General features: G+C 46.0%; 1 protein-coding gene across 3 annotated transcripts in view; it reads left to right on the top strand.

The window, feature by feature from the left end:
- Positions 1 to 22,341: 22,341 nt before the first annotated feature.
- The window catches only part of SLC6A9 (solute carrier family 6 member 9), a 31,642-nt gene continuing 31,366 nt past the window's right edge, over positions 22,342 to 22,617 (top strand). Inside the window, exon 1 of one of the 3 annotated variants that reach the window (XM_053212876.1) lies at positions 22,342 to 22,608. The gene's annotated coding sequence lies outside the window, so the exon portion shown is untranslated. The remainder of the gene's footprint in view (positions 22,609 to 22,617) is intronic. The other 2 variants (XM_053212873.1, XM_053212877.1) reach the window with 2 other exon arrangements.

Raw genomic sequence — 22,617 nt, 5'->3', positions numbered from 1 at the left:
ACAATTCATGCTCCAATACTCTCCTGGGAACCAGACTGAAGACAGTCTCCAGAAGAGACCACATCCACATCCTGGCTTAGCTTTCTTCCTCTGATCTATTGTGTTCTTCTCCCTCACCTTGTCCCATGAGTACTCATCCAATTAATCAATTAAGCAGGAATCTCCCTGGCAGACTTTGTTCTAGGGACTCCAGCCAGTCTAGAAATCCCCATTTAAGAAGCATCATCCAAGATCCCATGTCAGTTACAACCCATCGTCTCTCAAAATTCAGCTTCACCTAGTACCCTGTAATACCTTTCTGTTTAAACTGAGTATTGCAGAGTCTGTGGCCTGCAACTAAGAACTTTGGCCAATACAATGATTCACACCAGAAGGTTGTAGCAATTAACACTCGAGGGAGCAGGGGGTCTGGTCCAGGAGTGGGATTGGTCTGACCTGGTTGGGTTTGAAGGCAATGAAGTGACAGAGAGTGAGATATTTATTTATTGCTTTACTTTTTTAAATTTTTTTTCATTTTAATTTTTTAAATAATATAATGAACACCCTTGAGTTCAACACTAATCCCAAGTTACAATATGATCAGTAACTTAGGTCTACTAATGTTCTCCTCAGGACCTGTACCTTACTGAAGAGCTCACCCCTGTCCGAGGGCTGATCACATATGTGGATGACTAAGTGGGATATTGTTTTGCTTTGTCTCTGAACTTTATGAAAGGCATAGTCGTTTGAGACTTGCTTTTTCACTCAGAATCATGCTACTAAGATTTACCTATGTTGTGGCATGTAAAGGAATATCACTCATTTTTACTCCTGTGTGATATTCCATGTGTGAATACACCTCCATGTCTTCATTCTGTGGTCACTGGGCATTTGAATTGTTCCACCTTTTTGTTCTTACACAAAGTGCTACTGGCCACATTCTTGTCACAGGTCTTCCGATGTTCATGGCAAAAATTTCTCTTGGGTATATACTTAAGTTGAATTTCTAGGTATATGATTATGCAGTAGCATAAAATAAAATCAAATTGTTTCCCAAAGTACTGGTTCAATTTGCACACCCACCATGGATGTGTAAGAGATCTCACTGATCAATGTGTTCATCAGAAAGTATTGCTGTTCTTAATTTTTGCCAACAGGCTGCATGTCAAATAGTGTCTCATTCTGGTCTTCATTTCCCTGATTATTAATAAAGCTAAACATTGTTCAGCAATTTCTTGACCATACACGTTTTCTTTTCCGAGAATGCCTTTTGTCAATCTTTTTTTCTGAATTTCTTCCCTCTTATTGTTCTATAGTAGTTATTTATATACACTAGATGTTAATCTTTTGTTGCTTATAGGGTTACAATTATCTTCTTTGCTATGGCTTATATTTTTATTTCTTCTGAGGTATCTGTTAATAAGTGAAAGTAGTACATCTAGTAAAGGTTAGTTTTTTACTTTTTTAAACATTTATTTATTTTTGACATACAGAACTCAAGCAGGGGAGGGGCAGAGAAAGAGGGAGACACAGAATCTGAAGCAGGCTCCAAACTCTGAGCTGTCAGCACATGGCCTGATGCAGGGCTCGAACTCATGAACCATGAGATCATGACTTGAGCCGAAGTCAGACACTTAACTGACTGAGCCACCCAGGCATCCCAGTACAATTATTATTTTGATTAATGTTATGAATACCATTACACCAAACAATTCTTCAAAATTGAAATTATGGTAAAATCTGATCACTAGTATTCTGATTTGTATTATTTAAATTGTTATAAGTAGTTCTTGACTTTAAAATAATATGGAGTTTGGGGTGCCTGGGTGGTTCAGTTGGTTAAGCATCCGACTTTGGCTCAGGTCATGATCTCACGGTTTGTGAGTTCGAGCCCGGCATGGGGCCCTGTGCTGACAGCTCAGAGCCTGGAGCCTGCTTCGGATTCTGTGTCTCCCTCTCTGCCCCTCCCCCACTTGCACTCTGTCTCTCTCTCAAAAATAAATAATAAGCATTAAAAGTTTTTTTAAATAATATGGAGTTCTTCATAAAGACACCTAGTTAACATACTTTTTCGTAAAAATTGCATTAAATGTTAATCTGTTTCCATTATTTAATTACTTGAAAGTTCTTAGTCATTGCTTTTGTGCACACAATTAGTGGCTTTCAAATCATCAATTATTACAGCATTTTACTCATGAAATATTAAATATACAGTTGTACTTCAACTGGCTGTTAGAATTTCAGCATCTAAAGCAAAGGGCATTTTCACCGAGTTGCATCTTGAATGGTTATTACCCATATTCAAAAGTGAATATTCAGATATTAATAATAAACCCAAATAACATGACTTACTTAATTTGCAGGTATTGTTATCTTAATAAGGTGTGATGGAAATCATGATCATGGACCACACACAAGTTCAAAGACATCAGAAATGATCCTGAATTAAGTATCTGCCTATTCAACCATCTAAGGGTTCAGGCCAAAGCCATAGTTGAATAGCAGATGTGAGCTGAAAACCAAGTCTGCAGCTAAATTCTGGCATAATCCTAACACACAATTAGTTTACACTGAAAGTCATAAAACTGTTTATATCTAATTTCTATATATATTTGCATAGAAAGTTTCTAGAATGTTGATCGACAAATGTTGAAGATAATTGTTTTGGGCTGGTGGCATTTGGGGTAATTACAAGAACTTTTTGGGGGGACAGTGCCTGGCTGGCTTGGTCGGAAGTGCATGCGACTCTTGATCTTGGGGTCATGAGTTCAAGACCCATGTTGGGCATAGAGATTACTAAGAAATAAATAAGCTTAAAAAAACTCTTTTAGGGGTGTTGGGTGGCTCAGTCAGTTGAGCGTCCGAATCTTGGTATCAGCTCAGGTCTTGATCTCAGGCTCACGAATTCAAGTCCCACATTGGGCTCCGCGCTGGGTATGAAACCTACTTAAAAAAACATTTTTTTTTAGGACTTCCTATATTAATTTTTATGGCAACCGTGTGCCTTTTTATGATATTGGTTGAACAATCTTTTCATAATTACAATATCAATACATATACTTAACAATACATTTTATTGGCTTCGTTACTCGTTGCTGTGTTCAGCGTATTATTGCCTTCCTTGTTTTTCAGCTAACTTTTCTCATTTATTTTCCCTTGTGGCTGGAGTACCTCTTCTAACAGTCACTTCAGAGAAGCTACATGGGCAGGATTTGCCCGTGGTCCCCTTTCCACCTTTCCCGCCCTGCTCTGTGCCACACACCCTGCTTCCCACCAGCATACAGGGCAGATTTGGCTCCTGCTTCCTTCATCCCCTCTCGGCCCAAGCCACAACCAAGTCTCCCTGCCCGCGCTGGCCCCCAGGTCCCTTTGGGGCACATTCTCCCTGCTGCAACAAATCAGAGAAACCCAACTTAGATTAACTACAGGTGTGTTCCTGGGCGTTTTCTGCTGGTGGGTTTTGACAGGCACACAAACTCATTCTCCTGGAAGCTATGGCTGAAGGAAAGAAAAGTTGCATATTTAAAGTTTGTATTGTTAGTCTCAAGCTCTGTCTAAACCCCCTAAGCAAAGAGTAGGAATACATCCAAGTGATGATTAAAAAAAACAAAATCAGGTGGCAGCTGCCGTATCTCATGATTAAGGATCTCTGGAGCAGCCTGAAAGAAAAGCACTCCCAAATATTGCAGAAGAAACAGCTTCGTTCTCTCCTTTCTTACAACAGGCCTACGAAAGATGATATTATATTACACCACAATGTCAATGAAATAAAGACTTAGGCTGCATCTGACGTAAGTATCTGACTCAGTAATATCACTCTTTTTAAAAAATTTTTTAAAGTTTTTTTTATGTATTTTGAGAGAGACAGGGACAGTACGTGCTGGAGAAAGGTAGAGAGGGGCAGAGAGAATCCCAAGCAGGCTCCGCACTGCCAGTGCAGAGCCCAATGTGGGGCTTGAACTCGCGAAACCGTGAGATCATGATCTGAAATTGAGAGTCGAATGCTTAACCAACTGAGCCACCCAGGCACCCCGGTGATATCACTCTTTTTTTTTTTTAATTTTTTTTAACGTTTATTTATTTTTAAGACAGAGAGAGACAGAGCATGAACAGGGGAGGGGCAGAGAGAGAGGGAGACACAGAATCAGAAGCAGGCTCCAGGCTCTGAGCCATCAGCCCAGAGCCCGACGCAGGGCTGGAACTCACGGACCGCGAGATCATGACCTGAGCTGAAGTCGGACGCTTAACCGACTGAGCCACCCAGGCGCCCCGTGATATCACTCTTAAAAACAGGGAGCTATAGGATTTTTTCCCATATAATTTAGATATGGTAATGTGTACAAATTGATTTTAAATACATATATCCCTGTAATCGCCACCCAGAGCAAAAATAGCATTAAGTACAGCTTCCCAGAAGATTCTCTCGCGTCCCCTACAAGTTAGTACCCCTCCCATGGGTAACTCCTACCTGGCCTCTACCACTGTTGACTAGTTGTGCCAGTTTTTAACTTTGTATAATTATAATCATACAATATGGACACTTTTATGTCTGACTTCTCGCAGTCAAAATTATGTGAGGCTTATCCATGCTGCTGTACCATCCACACTTTGTTCTTTTTTATTGCCATATAATATTCCACCATATAACTACATCAAAATGTATTTACTCGCTCTACTGTTGGTGGACAGTGTGGCTTATCATGAATAGAGCTGCTATGAACATTCTCATCCATGCCTCCTGGTAGACAGAACCACTCACTTCTGTTGGGTATATATATCCAGGGGTAGACTGATGGTCATGGAGTGCATGCGTGTTTAGCTTTTGTAAACGCTGCAGAAGTTTTCCAAAGTGGTTGCATCAGTTCACACTCTTGCCAACTATGGAAGACTGTCCTGGTTTTTCCTTGTCTTTGACAGTAAGACACATGATTTCTTAAAGAACTGAAAAATGTTGCTATTTTTAAATTTGAGGTATGCACATGTGTCTAAAATAAGAGATGCCTGGGGGCGCCTGGGTGGCTCAGTCGGTTAAGCGCCCAACTTCAGCTCAGGTCATGATTTCACAGCTCGTGGGTTCGAGCCCTGTGTTGGGCTCTGTGCTGACAGCTGGGAGCCTGGAGCCTTCTTCGGATTCTGTGTCTTCCTCTCTCTCTGCCCCTCCCCATCCCCCGCTCACACTCTGTCTCTGTCTCTCAAAAGTGAATAAACATTAAAAGAAATTTTTTTAGTAAGAGATGTCTGACGCCTTGTATATTTGATCTTAATAAAATAATCTCTCTAAATTATTGTATTAGAGTTAAAATATATTCAATTAAAATTTTGATCAAAATATTTCCTTTCTTTTGAGGGAAGAAAAAGACTGACTCTACCAAGTATTGGAAAGCATGTGTAGTTTTTGTGACAATGGGTATTGGCAGTGATCTGTTGGCAACTATTTGACAAATGGCTCTCTGAAAAAGAAACCCTGATTTGTAGCAGTTTCCAATTTGGGGGCTCCTGGGAGGCTCAGTAGGTTAGGCATCTGACTCTTGATTTTGGCTCAAGTCATGATCCCAGGGTCATGAGATCAAGCCCTGCATCAGAGCCGGCATGGGATTCTTAATCTCTCTTTCTCTCTGCTCCTCCCCCACTTGTACATGCTCACTCTCTAGCTCTCTCTCTCTCTCAAAAGAAAGAAAGAAAGAAAGGGAGAAAGAAAAAAGAAAATAGGGCAGTAAATAAGTAAAAAAAAAAAAAAAAGTCAGTTTCTGTGGAGTAAATACTTTTCCCATGGCTGAATCCTCACACATTGCTGGTAGGAGTATAAATTGGCACAATGACTTTTTAAGACTATTTGAGGGGTGCCTCAGTGGCTCAGTTGGTTGAGCGTTGGACTTCAACTCAGGTCATGATCTCATGGTTCATGAGATCGAACCCTGCATCAGGCTCTCTGCTGTCAGTGCAGGGCCCGCTTCAGATCCTCTGTGTCCCTCTCTGTGCCCCTAATTTTTTAAATAAATATTTAAAGAACCATTGAACTCATGGTTCATGAGTTCAAGCCCTGCATCGGGCTCTGTGCTGACAGCTCAGAGCCTGGAGCCTGCTTCGGATTCTGTGTCTCCCTCTCTCTCTGCCTCTCCCCTGCTCATGCTCTGTCTCTCTCTGTCTCTCAAAAATAAACATTGAAAAAATTAAAAATAAATAAATAGATAAATAAACATTTAAAAAATATATGTATAAGACCATTTGATAATATTTACTGAAGTTGAACATATGCATGTGTCAGGGGGACAGAAAGTCCACTGGTATAAATCCAAGATTTATAGTACTTATAATAGTCAAAATCTGAAAAACTAGAATGAATAAATCGTGTATACCTGCAATGGAAATAAACAAGCTGCTACTACACATAACAACATGAATGAATCAGTGTATACTGTATAATTCTATTTTTTTAAGTTTACTTATTTATTTTGAGAGAGAGAGAGAGAGAGAGAGCATGAGCAGGGAAGGGGCAGAGAGAGAGGGAGAGAGAGAATCCCAAGCGGGGTCAGCACTGTCAGCGCAGAGCCCCATGCAGCGCTCGATTCCATGAACCCTGAGATCACGACCTGTGCTGAAGTCAAGAGTCAGACGCTCAACTAACACTCAACAGGTGCCCCTGTATAATTCTAACTATATATAGTTCAAAAACAGTCAAAAGTACTCTAAGGATTAGAAGTCAGGATAGTGGTTATCTGGGGAGGACAGAGAGGGTGGTGATTGGGAGGCATCTTTACAAAATGGTTATTGTATGGAGTGAATATTTGTGCCCCCCAAAGTTCATATGTTGGAGCCCTAATCTCCCTGCGATGGTATTAGAAGGTGGGGCATTTGGGATGTAATGAGATGTGGATGAGGTCATAAGGATGGGGCCCCCATGATGGAATGAATGACCTTATAAGAAGAAACCAGAGAGAGTGCTCTCCCTTTCTTCTCTCCCTCTCTCCTCCCCCTCTCTACCATGAAGACACAGAGAGAAGGCAACCTTCTGGAAGCCAGGAAGAGGGCTCTCACCAAAAACTGAATCTGCTAGCACCTTGATCTTGAACTTCCCGGCCCCCAGAACCATGAGAAACAAATGTCTGAGGTTTGAGCCATCTAGTCTATGGTATTCTGAGCAGACTAAAGCAGTTAAGTTTACAAAGATGTGTTCAAGTTGAAATGATGTGTTATGCTATGTAGTTATGATTTATGAACTTTTCTGTGTGAGTTGTTTCAGTTAAAAGGTTATTAAGTTAATGCATTCATGCATTATTTGCACACACAAAAACCAAAAAACTTATTATTATCAGCAGAAATTAACTTTTCACCATCTTTAATTCATAGATAAATCTTACTGTGTTCATACATTATATCTCAGCCAAACACATAAAGACAATTTCACCAAGAGGAATTTAGGTTCACAGTAAGGCAATTCATTTACATACGTAAGAGAAGCCATTCGAGCACAAAGAATATTTTCTCAATCCCTAAATACTAACTTTTAACCAACTAGCTCTGAATCCAGTCATATCAAAGAAAGTTTCTGGCTCAAAACACAGAATGTGGTACCTTCTCAGAAGGGGAAAAAGTCAAACACACATTTCAAGACAAACGCATTCACCATTAAGAAGAAACTTCTAACTCATCTGCTCTTATCTGCCCTTCCCCCAAAACCCTCCTATTTCCCAATTCTGACAAAAACACCCCTTTATTACACTGTGGGTATGATATCTCTTGGTCCTCCATCTGTTTTTCTGTTCCGGGTGGACTGAGGGAATCGGTGGAATCAGATCATTTCTCAGTTTAACTGACATCCAGAATCACCCCAGGCATGCAGCCAATTCTGCTTGGAAAGTTACTGGCTGTGCCTTCTTGTCGTATTTAATCACCATACTTAGTCTACTTTAGGAAAGGGGAAAAGTTCCTATCTCCACAGCCTTTGGTTTTCTCACATTTTTAAATAAAATCTTTGGGCCATTGCCATCAGCTACTCCCACACTTTGCCTCAATTTCCTGACTACATGGTGAAGTTAGAAGCCAACAGCTCTCAACACACACACACACACACACACACACACACACTGTTTCTTGTGGGCCTGTTTTCCCAACACTCTGGAGGCTGACCCCATGGAAATGATCTTGCCTTTGGTGGATTTAGCAGCCTACCCTAATCTGCAACATCAAAATCTGATATTGCTAAAATTCCTAAAATGTCCACTAGAGGGCACTATAACTCCACCCCTGACATCAATTTGTTACCCAATGGCTTTTGTGAATTCCCAAGGGAAACTTTTCCTGTCTAACCCACCCACATGCTCCTATCTGAGTATTTTTTATCCTAAGCACCTAAGAATGGAAATAGATGGCATGAATAAGGAAGGAATGTAGCACTGCTATCTCTCTCCTATTCTTGAGACCCTGCTCCCCATACTCTCCCCATCCATCCTTTCCCTCAAGATGTATGTGACTGATAAAGATGTGTCATTAGTGAAGTTCATCTGACAGTGGTAGACTCCTGTCAGTGCTCCAGAAAAAGTCAGAGGGTTGAGCTGGGTCTTGGGTCATCATGCAAACATAAAGGATATGTCAACATTGGCAGCCCCACTTCATGACCAGGCTTTTCATGGTCTAGACCCAGCTCTTTTCATGGTCACCACCACCTCTTCCCCTCCTCCCTCCTACCCTGACCCTTTACCCAGGACCAGCTCTTATTGTTTTCTCTCCCCCAGGTTCTTATATCGAAAGTCAGGACGAATCTCTCATTAGCCCCCTCATGGGAATGGGTGGGTTAATGCTATGAGCACAACTCCTTCATCTTAAAAAAACAAAAATGAGCAAATTTCTGTATTGAAAACATTCCTATGACTGACGCTTCATAATAAAACATTGCTTCCTATTGTACCTTTTGAAATAGAAACCGACATAGCTAAACATAAATATATTCAAGATGGTGCCTTTTGATAGTGCATGTTTTGTTTTGTTTTAATTTTTTAACGTTTATTTATTTTTGAGACAGAGAGAGACACAGCACGAACGGGGGAAGGTCAGAAAGGGAGCGAGACACAGAATCCGAAACAGGCTCCAGGCTCTGAGCTGTCCGCACAGAGCCCGACGCGGGGCTCGAACTCACCGACCGCAAGATCATGACCTGAGCCGAAGTCGGACGCTTAACCGACTGAGCCGCCCAGGCGCCCGGAGAGTGCATGTTTTCAAGCCAGACTGCCTCGGATCACATGGTATGCATGCTATTTACTAGCCATGTGGACTTGAGCAAGTCACTTAATCTCTGTGCGTCAGTTTCCTCAGCTGTTAAAAGAGGAAGGTAAGAGTATCTACCGCACAGTGATGTGAAGATCGCAAGACTTGATGCATTTATATGGCGCTCTGCAAAACATGGCGGCCCCTGCCCCACGCTAAGCCAACGGGAGCCGTGCTTTGGGATTTACAAGTACTGAAACAGGAAAGGCTTATCTGCGCTCCTCTGACACCACTGGGCCCATGTCCTGTAAGACCTGAGCTGCTTTTGGTGGCGGTTTCCTGCCGTGGAAGAATCCCATCTGAAGTAGAAGCTGTAACAATAAAGGGGGAGAACGTTTACGTCCCTGAACCTGCATCTACTCTTGTTCCCTCTGGGCCCATGTCAATAAACAACACTCCCTAACTGCCAGGCGCTATTCTGAACACTTGACAAGTATGGGCTCAGTAATTGCAGACACCTCGGAAGCGTACTCCATGTTAGAGATGAAAAACCTGCCCAAGGTTGCAGAGCACGAGAGCTGGGATTCCAGCCCCGGCAGCGGGCGGACACTCTGCATTTGGGCCCAGTAATTCTTTCTTAGGGGGGACTGTCCTGCGCATTGTAGGACGTCGAGCAGCATCCCTGGCCTCCCCCCACTAGATGCCCAGCACACCTTTCTCCCAGTTACGGCACCCCAAACCATCTCCAGTTATAGACAAACTGCTCCCAGCTGAGAACCACTGCTGCCACTCCTACTGCCTCTCAAATTCCTTTTCTTTATTTACTTTTATTTTACTTTTTTAAGTTTATTTTGAGAAAGACTGTGTGAGTCGGGGGCGGGGTGCAGAGAGAGAGGAGAGAGAGAGAGAGAGAGAGAGAGAGAGAGAGAAACAAAGAGAGAGAATTTCAAGCAGGCCCCACGCTGCCAGCTCAGAGCCCGATGCAGCGTTCGAACCCATGAAGCCACAAGATCATGACCTGAGCCGAAGCCAAGAGCCAGAGGCTCAACCGACTGAGGCACCCAGGCATGCCTCCAAATTCTTTTTGAATTGCTATCATGGAGTCACCCAGATCCTGTGTTAACCACGACTCAGGGCGACCCAATCCAAATGTCAAATACAGACAACCCAATTTCTCTCAAACCCACATTGCCACCCAGAACCTGTGTTGTCTAAAACTCCACGTCGCCTACCAGTCTGTGTCCCCACAACTTCCTGTCACCACAGTCCTTTCACTGAGTTCTATGTAACCCGTTACCTAGTGGTGTCCATGCCCTCTGTCACCAGCCAGAATTTCACTGGGTCAGGGCCACAGAGCTCTTCACAGGGACAGAGACAAGGAGACAGAAAAACAGATGCACAACACACATCAGGGAGAGGCAGAGAAACGTACAGAAGCAGAGATGCTCACATAGACAGAAGCAGAGACAGAGAGAGGCTCTATGCCTCCAAGAGGACCATAGCTGGTTATGCTAAATGGGTCACCAGGGACCCATCGAGGCCCTTCCCCCCACCCCAGGATTAGACCTGGGCATGGGGAGGCTAGATTCTGAGAGTAAGGAGCTTAGACCCAACGTGACAGCTAATCACCCACACAAGGCTTTTGTGTAGGTCACCAAGCCCTGAGCAGCCCCCACCCCCACCCCCACCCCCACCCCCACGGTTACTCCTCTGCTCCTCCCATCAGGTACTCGACTGACAAGATCTCACCCCTGAAAAGTCACAGCCCAGGGAGGCAGAGGCAAGAAGTCAGACCCTCCAGCCTCCCCTCTAGCTCTACTACCAGAGTGCCAGGAGGGGGCAAGATCCACCAGCATCTAGAGTGTTGCTCGGGGCCGGGGGGTCCCCGGACAGAGAGCTTGAGTTTCCCCCTATATTGTCTCAGGAAGGATCTGGCTGAGCCCGGAGAAACACCTTTCTGAGTTGAGAGACGTGGTGGGGAGCAGATGGTTCCTCCTATCCCGGACCCCTCCAACACAGGGCACTTGAGAATTACCAAAATGAAAGAATCAGGCCTACATTTTGAACAATAAAAGTCTTTAGAGCAGCCCCACCTGCAGGCTGGCCTGGCCTGGTTGCCATGGTGATACCCCAGTTGCTCCATAGGCAGCTGCTGGTCCTTGAAGTGGGGACCGTGGGGGCAGTGTTTCCTCCAACTGCGGTGGGTTGGGGTGAGAGGTCGGTGCTCGCTGGGAACACTCCTGACCATGGCTGGGGCCTGAGTGCCCAGGTTTGTCTCCATTCCCGCTCTCTCAGCTCAGGCCCTATCCCCAACTTCCAGCCACTACTTCCTCTGCTGCTCCCTGAAATGGGCTACTCAGAGTCTGAATCCACCTGGGATGCAGCTCAGCCCTCAAGTGCAGGGTTCTGCTGACAGGCTCCGGCACTCGGCACTCAGAGGCTCAGGTGAGAAGCTGGGGCGTGGTGTCCCAGGGTAAGGGCTCAGAGAGGTTCCAGTGGGAAAGATAGGGTGTGAAGGCTCAGCATAAAGGTTCTGGAAAAAATCAGGCAAGACATAGGTACCAAAGTTCAGGCTTGGGGTAAACACACCCTAAACGTGACATGGGACGTCATGGGGGCTCAGGGGCAAGGACTCAAATGTGAGGCTCAGATGGGGCCCAAGGGAGGGTCTGTGTTGGTACTTCCCTTCAGTAGTAGCTCAGTACTAAAGCGATCGCTAAGGGGCATCTGGGTGGCTCAGCCGGTGAAGCGGCCCACTCCCGGCTTCGGCTCAGGTCATGCTCTCACAGTTAGTGAGTTCAAACCCCACACTGGGCTCTGGGCTCACAGCTCAGAGCCTGCTTCCCCTGTCCCCCTCTCTGCCCCTCCCCGACTTGTGCTCTCTCTCACACTCTCTCTCTCTCTCTCTCAAAAATAAATAAATGTTAAAAAAAAAACATTGAAAACAATAATTAAGGTACTAAACTTTAGATGAATAACTTTTTTGAATGTATAAATTAGAAGGGACTTTTGTGGTATATATACACCATGGAATATTATTATTCTGCCATAAAAAAAAAAGAATGAAATCTCGCCATCTGCAAGAACAGGGATGCAGCTGGAGAGTATAATGCCAAGTGACACAAGTCAGTCAGAGAAGGATAAATACCATATGATCGCATTCATATGTGGAATTTAGGAAACAAAAATGAGCAAGGGAGGAAAAAAGAGAGAGAAAGAGAGAGAGACAAACTGAGAAACAGACTCTTCACTATAGAGAACAAACTGCTGGTTACCAGAGGGCAGGGGGTGGGGGATGGGGGAAATAGGGGATGGGGATTAAGGATCGCACTTACCAGGATGAAAAAATAAATAAATAAAATGATTATTTTTAAATATTCCTTTTTTTTAATTTATTTTTGAGAGAGAGAGAGAGACACAGAGCGTGAGCTGGGGAAGGGCAGAGAGAGGAGACACAGAATCTGAAGCAGGCTCCAGGTTCTGAGCTGCCAGCACAGAGCCTGACGTGGGGCTCGAACTCACCAACCGCGAGATCATGACCTGAGCTGAAGTTGGACGCTTAACCGACTGAGCCACCCAGGCACCCCGTAAATATTCCTTTTTTACAAAAATTTTTTAACATTTATTTATTTTTGAGAGACAGAGCATGAGCAGGGGAGAGGGAGAGAGAGAGAGAGGGAGACACAGAATCCAAGCAGGTTCCAGGCTCTGAGCTGTTCGTTAGCACAGAGCCCGATGCGGGGCTCGAACCCACAAACTGAGAGATGATGACCTGAGCCGAAGTCGGACGCTTAACCAACTGAGCCACCCAGGCGCCCCTCCTTCTTTTTTTTTTTAAAGGGACTTTAATGTAACTTAAGTTCACTTACATTCCTAGAAGTTTCTCCCAACCTTTCTGAGGTTTAGTTTCCTTATCTATAAAATGGGAAGAATAGTATCTAGCTTGTAGAGTCATTGTGAGTACTATAATGGGAAAATGAATGTAAAGTTCTTAACACAGAATGTACTCAATAAATAATAGTGTAAAAAAAAAAGTGCACTTAGAAATGGAAGAGACGGCATGAAGCAAGAGCTCTTGTAATTGCTGAGAACCCAGCCTGCCAGCCGATGTTATCAGTCCTGAGGGCAGCAGCTATTGAGAGATCAATTTTTCTTCTCCTTAAGAAAGACCAGGCTGTATGGGGAGAAGGTGACATCAGGCAGATTCCGCAAGGGAGAGGGAATACTGCCAACTGCACCAGGAACATGCTGAAAATCTGTAGCTTATGTGCTTTATAATGTAAGTAGTAAAATAAGCGTATTTTCTCATAGTACACTATTTATAAAGGTTTAGAGCAAAAAAAATAAGGGGAGGCTCTTTTTAAAAAATTCAGATACAATTGACATATAACATTGTATAAGTTTAAGGCAAACAACTTTTTTTTTTTTAATGTTTATTTTATTTTAAGAGAGAGCGGCAGAGCATGAGCAGGGGAGGGGGAGAAAGAGAGGGAGACACAGAATCCCAAGCAGGCTCTAGGCTCTGAGCTGTCACCACAGAGCCCAACACGGGGCTTAAACCCACGGATTGACCTGAGATAAAGTCAGACGCTAAAGTGACTGAGCCACCCAGGTGCCCTAGGGCAAACAACTTCTTGATTTGCTACATTTATGCTGCAATGTGACGACCAACGTAGCATTAGCTAACCCTTCTACTGGGCCACATAATTAGCATTTCTTGTAGTGGTAAGAACAATGAAGATCTAGTTTCTTAGCAATTTTAATATTTATAATACAATTTTGTTGTTTTTGTTTTCAAAATAAACCCCCAGTTCAATGGTTCTCAAACGTTTCGATCCCAGGACCTCTTGAGAGGGCACCTGGGTAGCTCAGTCGGCTAAGCCCCTGAGTCTTGATTTCCACTCGGGTCAGGATCTCATGGCTCATTAGTTCAAGCCCCATTAGTCAATGCAATGGGCTCTGCATTGACGGCATGGAGTCTGCTTGGGATTCTCTCTCTCCCTCTCCCTCTCTCTCTGCCCCTCCCCTGCTCATGCTCTCTCTCTCCCAAAATAAACATAACAAAAAAATAACTGAGGACCCCAAAAAGTGTTATTTAAGTGGGTTTTATCTATTGATATTCACTGTATTCTAAGTTAAAACTGAGAGAAATTTAAAATACATATTCAAAATAACAACATAAAGGTATTAGAAGCTAACAGAAAAAAAATATGTCTATGAAAAAGAGCTATATATTTTCCAAAACAAACTTTAGTGAGAACAGTGACATTGTTTGACATCTTTGCAAATCTCTTTAACGTCTGGCTTGATAGAAGACAACTAGATCCTTATATCCACTTCTGTATTCAATCTGTGGCCATATGTGGGTTTGGCTGAAATGTGTGAAGGAAGTGCAGCCTCACAATGTATTTAGCTGGAAAGGGGAGAAGTGTTTTTATAGCCTTTTCAGCTCATTATGGATGTTTTCCTTTCATACTACACCAAAACTCGACAGGTGTGGTTTCTTAAAGGTTAGTTGCAGTGTGGAATCTGAAACTCTATTAATGAACTTTTCATATTCTGTTACATGAACACCCATTGGTCTGTCTTGCACCTTGAATGGATCTTTTACCCATGCATGATTTTTAATTAATTCTTTATTTAATTTTAAAGTGTATTTACTTATTTTGAGAGAGAAAGAGAGAGAGAGAGAACACGCACAACCAAGGGAGGGGCAGGAAGAGAGAATCTCAAGAAGGCCCCGTGCTGTCCGTGCAGAGCTCGATGTGGGTCTCGAACTCATGAACCGTGAGGTCATGACCTGAGCCAAAATCAAGAGTCAGAAACTTAACTGACTGAGCCACCTAGGGGCTCCCATGCGTGATTTTTTTTTTTTAACATTATGTACTGGTCATTTGGAAAATACCGGTTCACTGAGTTATATAGATCTTCCAAATACTGACACATTTCATTATACAATACAAACAAAACAAACCAAAAAGACCCCACACATTCACTGATGTCAAAACCAACCTCATCAAAGTTGAAAAGATTTCAAACTCACGGTAGCAGACAGATATTTTCCAAATTCTAATTTTCACTTGAAAGCTCTACCTTTATCATTGTCAACAAGCACTAAGAAGTTGTTTCCCTTGAAGTGACAGGTGCATTTCATCCACTCTGGAGAAAGTGTATGCCAAATACCCAAGTCTGAGTAATATTTTTTGTCATTTATTCTTTTAAGTAAAACCAGTGAGAAAAGTCAATTTCAGCTTATAAGTCAGTTGAGTAAGTGCTTTTCCCCAAGCTAACTACCATATGTCGTATGCAGAAGACATGCTTTATGTACCCTTCCCATTTGTCACACAAAATATTAAAAAGGCACGTAAGGGTTGAAAGGTAAAAAAATTAATAATTTTAGGGGCGCCTGGGTGGTTCAGTCAGTTGAGCATCCAACTTCGGCTCAGGTCATGATCTCACGGTTTGGGGGTTTAAGCCCTGCGTCGGGCTTTGTGCTGACAGCTCAGAGCCTGGAGCCTGCTTCAGATTCTGTGTCTCCCTCTTTCTCTGCCCCTCCCCACCTCAAAAATAAATAAACATTAAAAAAATTTTTAATTAATAATTTTACTGTTTCTGGGGCGCCTGGGTGGCTCAGTCGGTTAAGCGGCCAACTTCGGCTCAGGTCATGATCTCACGGTCCGTGAGTTCGAGCCCCACATCGGGCTCTGTGCTGACAGCTCAGAGCCTGGAGCCTGTTTCAGATTCTGTGTCTCCCTCTCTCTGACCCTCCCCCGTTCATGCTCTATCTCTCTCTGTCCCAAAAATAAATAAACGTTAAAAAAAATTTTTTTTAATTTTTTAAAATAATTTTACTGTTTCATCAAGACATTTTTAAGTGAAACTGGCCCTTTTTATTCCTTTATCTTTTTTCCTTTTATTTTATTTCCTTTTATTTTTTTACTGTGTATGCATAGTGACAGACAAAACACAGAGTGCTGATCCAGTTGGGAGCCATGCCCTGATTCCTACTTAGGCACCAGCAGTTAAAACTGACCACTGTTGCCCTTCCTTCACTAACGTGAATATCAATGAAATAAAAATGGCAAATTATGAAAATTGCTTTTGTCTTGTGGACCCCCTGCAAGGTTCTTGGAGCCCCTCCAGGGACCTTCGAACAGCACCTTGGGAATCGGTGCTGACATTCAAATTAAAGAATTAGAGTGGCTACGTTTACTTTTCTTTTTAAAGGACTTTTTTTTTTTGAGACATCACTCAAAGGTTTGTAAAATACCCCATGGAAAAAAAAGGAAGCCAGTTCCATTTGTGGTACTATTTGCTTTACTTCCTCCAAAAGAAGGGGAGGGAGAGGAGAGGAATAAGAAGCGGGCTGGCCCATGGGAGTGCACCAGGCATGTAAAGTCATCCATCATATGTGTCATGGTGAGAAGACACAGTCCTGGGACTGCAAACAGGCAAGTGGTGCTGGGAACTTAGGGCCCTCTGTCACCTTCCCCCACATAGTCTCAATAGCCACAGAAGCCTGCACCACACACACACACACACGCACACACACACCACGGGCAAACAAGCCACATGTTTTGCCATGGCTAATTTCACACAACTTAAATGGAAAGCCTGACCATGGTTATACTCACACAATACAATCAGCGGCATCAAAGCCACACAAAAAGTCTCAATAGTCAACTACCCAACCTTATTGTTCTCAAAACCAATTCACGTTATTTTATATTCACAGCTGGAGAATTTCAATGGCTATGTGCCCAATCATAGTTACACTCAAACTATCAGTATGGCACCAAAAAACACCTACTGGGTTGCCATGCGACTATGTATGCATACCGTTCACAAGGTGAGAGTGTGGACTTGGGAGACAGGACAACATGGGTTCAAGTTCAAGTTCTACCACCTACTAGTTCTGTAACCTTGGACAAATTATTTAACCTTCATGAGTCTTAACTCCAGAAAATGGATATAATTCCTACCTTGATGTGAGGACGACATAAAATAACGGGACAAGTGACAGCAGATGTGCTGGCCAGATGCGCCCAGGGATCCAGCTGTAACTGCTATGTATGACTTTTGTCACCAGAGGGCACCAGGGCTCCAAGGTATCCATAGTGGGTGCAGGGAAAAACCAGGCCCAAAAGGCCAGGATTCCTGGGAAGGAGTCTTGAGGCAAATGCAGACCGGGAAGGTGTGGGGACTTGTAGGGGGATGTGCAGCCTCGGAAACCCCAGACCCCAGCGAGGCCCAGGCCACCAGAGCATGTTGCCAGGTAGGATGGGCACCTCCCGGAGAGGATCCTGACCTCTCCTGGGAAGGGAGATGAGTACTTACTGTCCACCAGAACTCTTCTATTCCTACTTCACACATAATTAATGCTCACAATACTATGATGGATAGTCACTACTAATAGTATTCTTGCTGAGGAACACTGCAGAAACGGAGGACCCAACTTCCCCGGGGTATGAAGTGGAAGAGCTGGGGTGTGAATGCAGGCATCCTGGCTTCAGAATCCCCGCTCCTGACCATCACTCTACACTGATCTCCCAGGGCCCCCTCCCCTGCCCCTCCTGGGTCTTTGTCAGGACTCCCTGACCCCTGCCGTCTGCTCTGGAGCTCAGCCAGACCCAGCTGACCCTTTCCCCTCTTCCAGCTTGCTCCCTGCCTGCTCACTGGGCCTGCCCTGGTAAGAGGCTTATCAGGCATGTGCGTGGGGGACAGATAAGGCGGAGCCCTGAATATAGCCTTATCCAGTCCTGCCACCCCCAGCTCCTGGGAGTTTGGGGAGCTGCCAGTGGATGGAACCCCACCCACCCAGACAGCCAAACACCACCCACCCCCAGAGCCTGGTGTCCCTCCCTGTGATGTCATAGCTCCCTATGATGTCATAATTTGCAGTGACATCATTGCTCTGTCCCTCCTTTGAGTCTAAAGGGGCTACTCAGATGGGAGTTGGGGAAGTGGAGCCAGACAAGACCCTATCCAGGGTCCAGGTCAGCGGGAAGAGAGGGTGATATTACAGGATCCTCTTCAGGGTGGATGGCTATTTTTGGTATTGACTGCTTCACTTATAGCCAGCCCTCTTCCTGCCTTCTCAATCCAAAGAGGCTCTGGGTCCAGCAGGAGCAGGGGCAGTAGGGGGGGGGGGTCTCTAGGCCCACTGCAGGGCTAGAGGCTTTGAACCAGCCCCCTGCTCCCCACAGGTAGGAGTGATCCTGGTGAATAAGGGCCTTACATTCCTTCCCCTGGAAAGTAGTGAGGCAGGGAGGGACTATAAGGATGGCCAGACAGATGGATATAGTCGGACCTGCCCTGACAGTCACACATGTCAACTTGCGGACGCAGTTTATGTTCACAGCCCCTCACCAACACCATCCCGTGCTAACAGCCATTCAGTCTCACAACCATGCCCTGTGTGGCCACAGGTGGCAACGTGGCAACATGGTGACCCACACCAATGCACTGGCACAGGCACATTGTCGTATGTCCCATGTGGGAGAGGGGGGGCCCCTTTCCTCTCGTGGCTGCATTACTAGAGATGAGCACACTTCCCAGTACACAGTAGATGTACACTCCTATGTGGTAACTGGGATGGGGATGGGCCTGGAGGAAAGCCATCCCTCCTGCAGCCCCTCTTGACCTCTCCAGATCCAAGATGGGGGCATCAAGGAAGCATTACTGCTGCTTCCAGCACCACCTGTAGCCCCAACTTCAGTGATGGCCCCTCCCCAGCTAATACCAGTCACTGAAAGGCCCTGGGCCATGCAGGGGCACTGCTCCATCCCCTCCAGGCTCTTTTCCAATGGGTTGGGACATTGGCACTCAAAATTGGGTATTAGGAATGTTGGGTGCCTTAAATGTTGGGTATGCCTGAGCATTAGGCTCTGTGGGTATTGGGCACCTGGGTTCTGGGTATTGAGAACTGTGGGCTTTGGATTCTCTAGAGTGTTAGGAGCTCTGGCACCCTTGGCACTGGGAATTCTGGATTTGGGGAGCTCTAAGGTGTTTCAGAATCCGGGCTTTGCATGCTCTGGACATTGGGGCTACCCCCAGACAGGGCCAAAGCCATTGTTTCCACTCTATAGGCCTAGTTTTACCTGGAGCTGCCAAGATCCAGTCTGGCACCCTGCTCTGAGCCCCATGATTGACTCCTGCTGCCTCCATGGACGGGAGCCAAAAATAGCACAACAGAATGGTCTGAGGGACACATGGAACCCCACAGACATCTCCTGGATCAGGAACTAATTTAACCTACTCCCTTGCATTGGGGCAGGGCAGGGAAGGTGCCAGGCACTGACCACTGGGCTCCAAGTTCAAGGGAGAAAGAATCTGAGATCAGAGCCCAGGCAAGCCACTCCCAGCAAAGCTTCCCGGTTCCTGAGGCTGGGACTCCAAGGAGGTGGAGACCAATGGTCAGGCCAGGCTGCAACTCAAACGGTGTCCACCCTCCTCCAGTGTCTCAGCAGGGCCCCTCTGCACCCCTCCACCAAGTGCCTAATGCCACCAGCTCCTTCAGTGCCCTCCAGAAGTGGCCCAAGTTTGGCCTTATCCCTATTGCCACAGACATACATCTAAGCCAACTCTGTGTGTCCCAACACAGGCCTTGATCCTATAGGCTGACGACAACAAAGGAGGAAACCAGCCAGCTCTGGGGGATCTGACGCTGGGTTCAGCCTGCGCAGGAAATAGCACAGTAACTAGAGGCTTGGGAGACACACCTTAGCCCACAGTGGGTGGGGCCCAGCCAGCTGCCTGCCCTCTTGCTGCCCTGCCCCAGGAAGAAGCAGGTCAGCAGGTCGTCTGACCCCATCGTCCTCCTGTGTGTCCTAAGCCTGATCCCCCTATTCTCCATGGCCCAGGCTAGCCATGGTCTTCCCACCCTATGGGCCAGCTGCCCAGGGCCAGCAGCTCACAGCCAGGGATGAAGGCCATCCAAGTTCTGACCTGGGCTGGGCCCAGACCTGCCTCCCTTGGGGCCTCATTCTAGTTGGGGAAAAAAAAAAAAAAGCTGCTCTTGTCCCTGTCTCATGGAGCCAGCTTTTCAAACCAAAATCTTTCTCAAGTTTCTCCTTGGGTCTCAACTAACTGTATGGCTGCCTGAAGCCTTTTCTAGATCAAGGTGGTAAAATACATACATCCATGAATCTCTCTATATGAATACAAATATATTTTGTGTTATGTCATCTCTGTCTAGCAAAACCCTCATGGGCAAATCTCCAACTTCCCCAAACACTCCAGGGAAAATCCACCCCCCCCCCCCCCCACGGACTAAGGTGCTAAACTGTCTCCTTGCCCCTGGATTAATCTCAAACTATCTTCATAATGAGTCCTCAGAGAGCTGACCTTGAGCACCCCACCCTCCGCTGCCCCCAGCCCCAGGGCCTCAGGGCCTCCTGGGGGTCAGCTCTGAGTATCCCAAACATGCCTCCCTGCATATGAGTGCCTCAGTGTGAGGTAGGAAGCCCCAGTGTTCGTGGACCATAATAATCATCAGAAACTTCACTTGGTGCCCCCTTCTTGTGCACCTTCGCCCTCAGTCCACTGCTTCAAGGAAGAAAGCCATCACACTGCTCTCTGACACACTTCCTTGTTCCCACTCCCTACCTAGGGACCTCTTCCTGCCTCCCCTGCGTGGTAGCCCTTTTTGACAAGCCTCCGGGGAGAGGGTGGGGGGGAGAAGCCAGAAACACGATTTATGTCCTAGGCAGGAGAGTCGAGAAGGGCTTGGCTTAGATGTGCCCGATCCTTGGAGTTGGACACACACATACCACTGCACAGAGCAGTGCACATGGTCACTTCTCCACAAACACAGATCCACCTACACAAATCCACAGGGTAAGGGGACACAGACACAACATACTGCCCAGGTGGAGATGCACTTGCATGTGTGTGTGTGCGTGCACACACACACACACACATACACAAGACACCTGCAATTCTTTCATAGGAGAATATAACTCCCAAACATGCTATAACTCCTAGGTTTAGGAACAAAGTAAACATGCAAATAATCTTATGATGAGATAAAGCATCTTCCCAGACTTGATGAGGTCTCCAATGTAAATAGATTGTAAATTCTGAACCTAGAGCCCTGGGGAAAGTTTGTGAAATGGACTGTGTATGGTCTGAGAGTGCTCCTGTCGGCAGAAGTGTCTGTGTCTGATACCTATTATCTTGCTCAGTGCCTCTGATTGTAAATTAATAAAGTGGAATCTCACTTGTGTGACTTTGGCGTGTGTGCATCAGCTTCTTGGAGGCTGACTGTCCCCAGGGAACAAATAAAACCAGCTTCCTGACCAGATAACAGTGAGGAACAGACTCAGGGTACAGAGGGGGTACTTTTGCTCCAGGCTGGGTCCCTTCAGAGTAGATGCCCCACTCAGGCTGGGGCAACACCTGTTCCTCTGACAACCAGTACTAACTGGTGGCTCTCACAAGGTAAGGAAACTTTCCACCAACTGCCAGGCATTGCTGCCCAGAGGCAGCCTGGAGCAACGTGTTCTACATATAAGGACATGGATTACCTTAGGTTGTCCTCTCCATTTCACAGGGAAGGAAACTGAGGCTCAGCAGACTCCTTTTGGCAAAGTCTCCTTTATCGGGTATTGGAACCCAGGTCTGTCTTCCCAGGAAAGGAATAAGGGGCCCAGGTTGGTGTCTGCAACTCCCTAACAGAAGCAGCAGAATAGGGGTGACCAAACCAGTGGTCAAAGGAGGGTCCCTGGAGGAAGGATTACCCCTAGACCTCCAGTTCTAAGGATTAGGACCCAGGCCTTACCCAGCTGTGCCCACAGTCCCTAGGGGCACCGCTCCAAAGGGAATGGAATTTGCTCTGATTTCTCCCTGGGGGCAACGCAGGCGCAGAAGACCAGGGGCCTGGAGGGCCAACTCCAGCTCCAGCCCCCCAAAGTGCCCCAGGCCTTCTGGCTTCATTCCAGTCTAGCCAAAGGGGGCAACGACATCTGCTTCCTCCAAGGGCCCCAGCTGGAGGGCAGCAAGACAAGGGCGGAGAAGGGGGCTCCTTTGTGGAGCCCACTCCCAGGGGTTCCTGGGGATCAATCATCTGAAAGCTGGAGAGACTTGTAATTTTATTCCCTGGGAGGAGGAGCCTGAGAAGTCGGCCAGTGGGGTGGGGATGAAACGGGGGATGCGGGGGGAGCGGCCAGGGGAGCTGTTCAGGGAGGGGAGGGACTTGGCTAGGTCTCGCAAGCCTTCTCCACTCCAAACTTTCACCAAACTCTTGGCCCCCGCCTCCCCGAAACCAAAACACAACAAGCCCAGGAGGAGCCGCGAGCGGCGCGGCAGGGCGGGCGGACTCGCGGCGGTACTGAGCCTCGGGAGGCTGATGCAACTTTCCCTTTAAGAAAGCCACCTGGGCGCACCGCGGTGCGGACCCAGCACGCCTGGGCCGGGGGCTGCAGCATGGTAAGAGGG

Source organism: Acinonyx jubatus, chromosome C1, assembly GCF_027475565.1.
Source record: "Acinonyx jubatus isolate Ajub_Pintada_27869175 chromosome C1, VMU_Ajub_asm_v1.0, whole genome shotgun sequence".
Classification (NCBI taxonomy): Eukaryota; Metazoa; Chordata; class Mammalia; order Carnivora; family Felidae; genus Acinonyx; species Acinonyx jubatus.
Note: the sequence above shows the minus strand (reverse complement) of the source record. Positions and strands in the feature narration are given on the sequence as shown.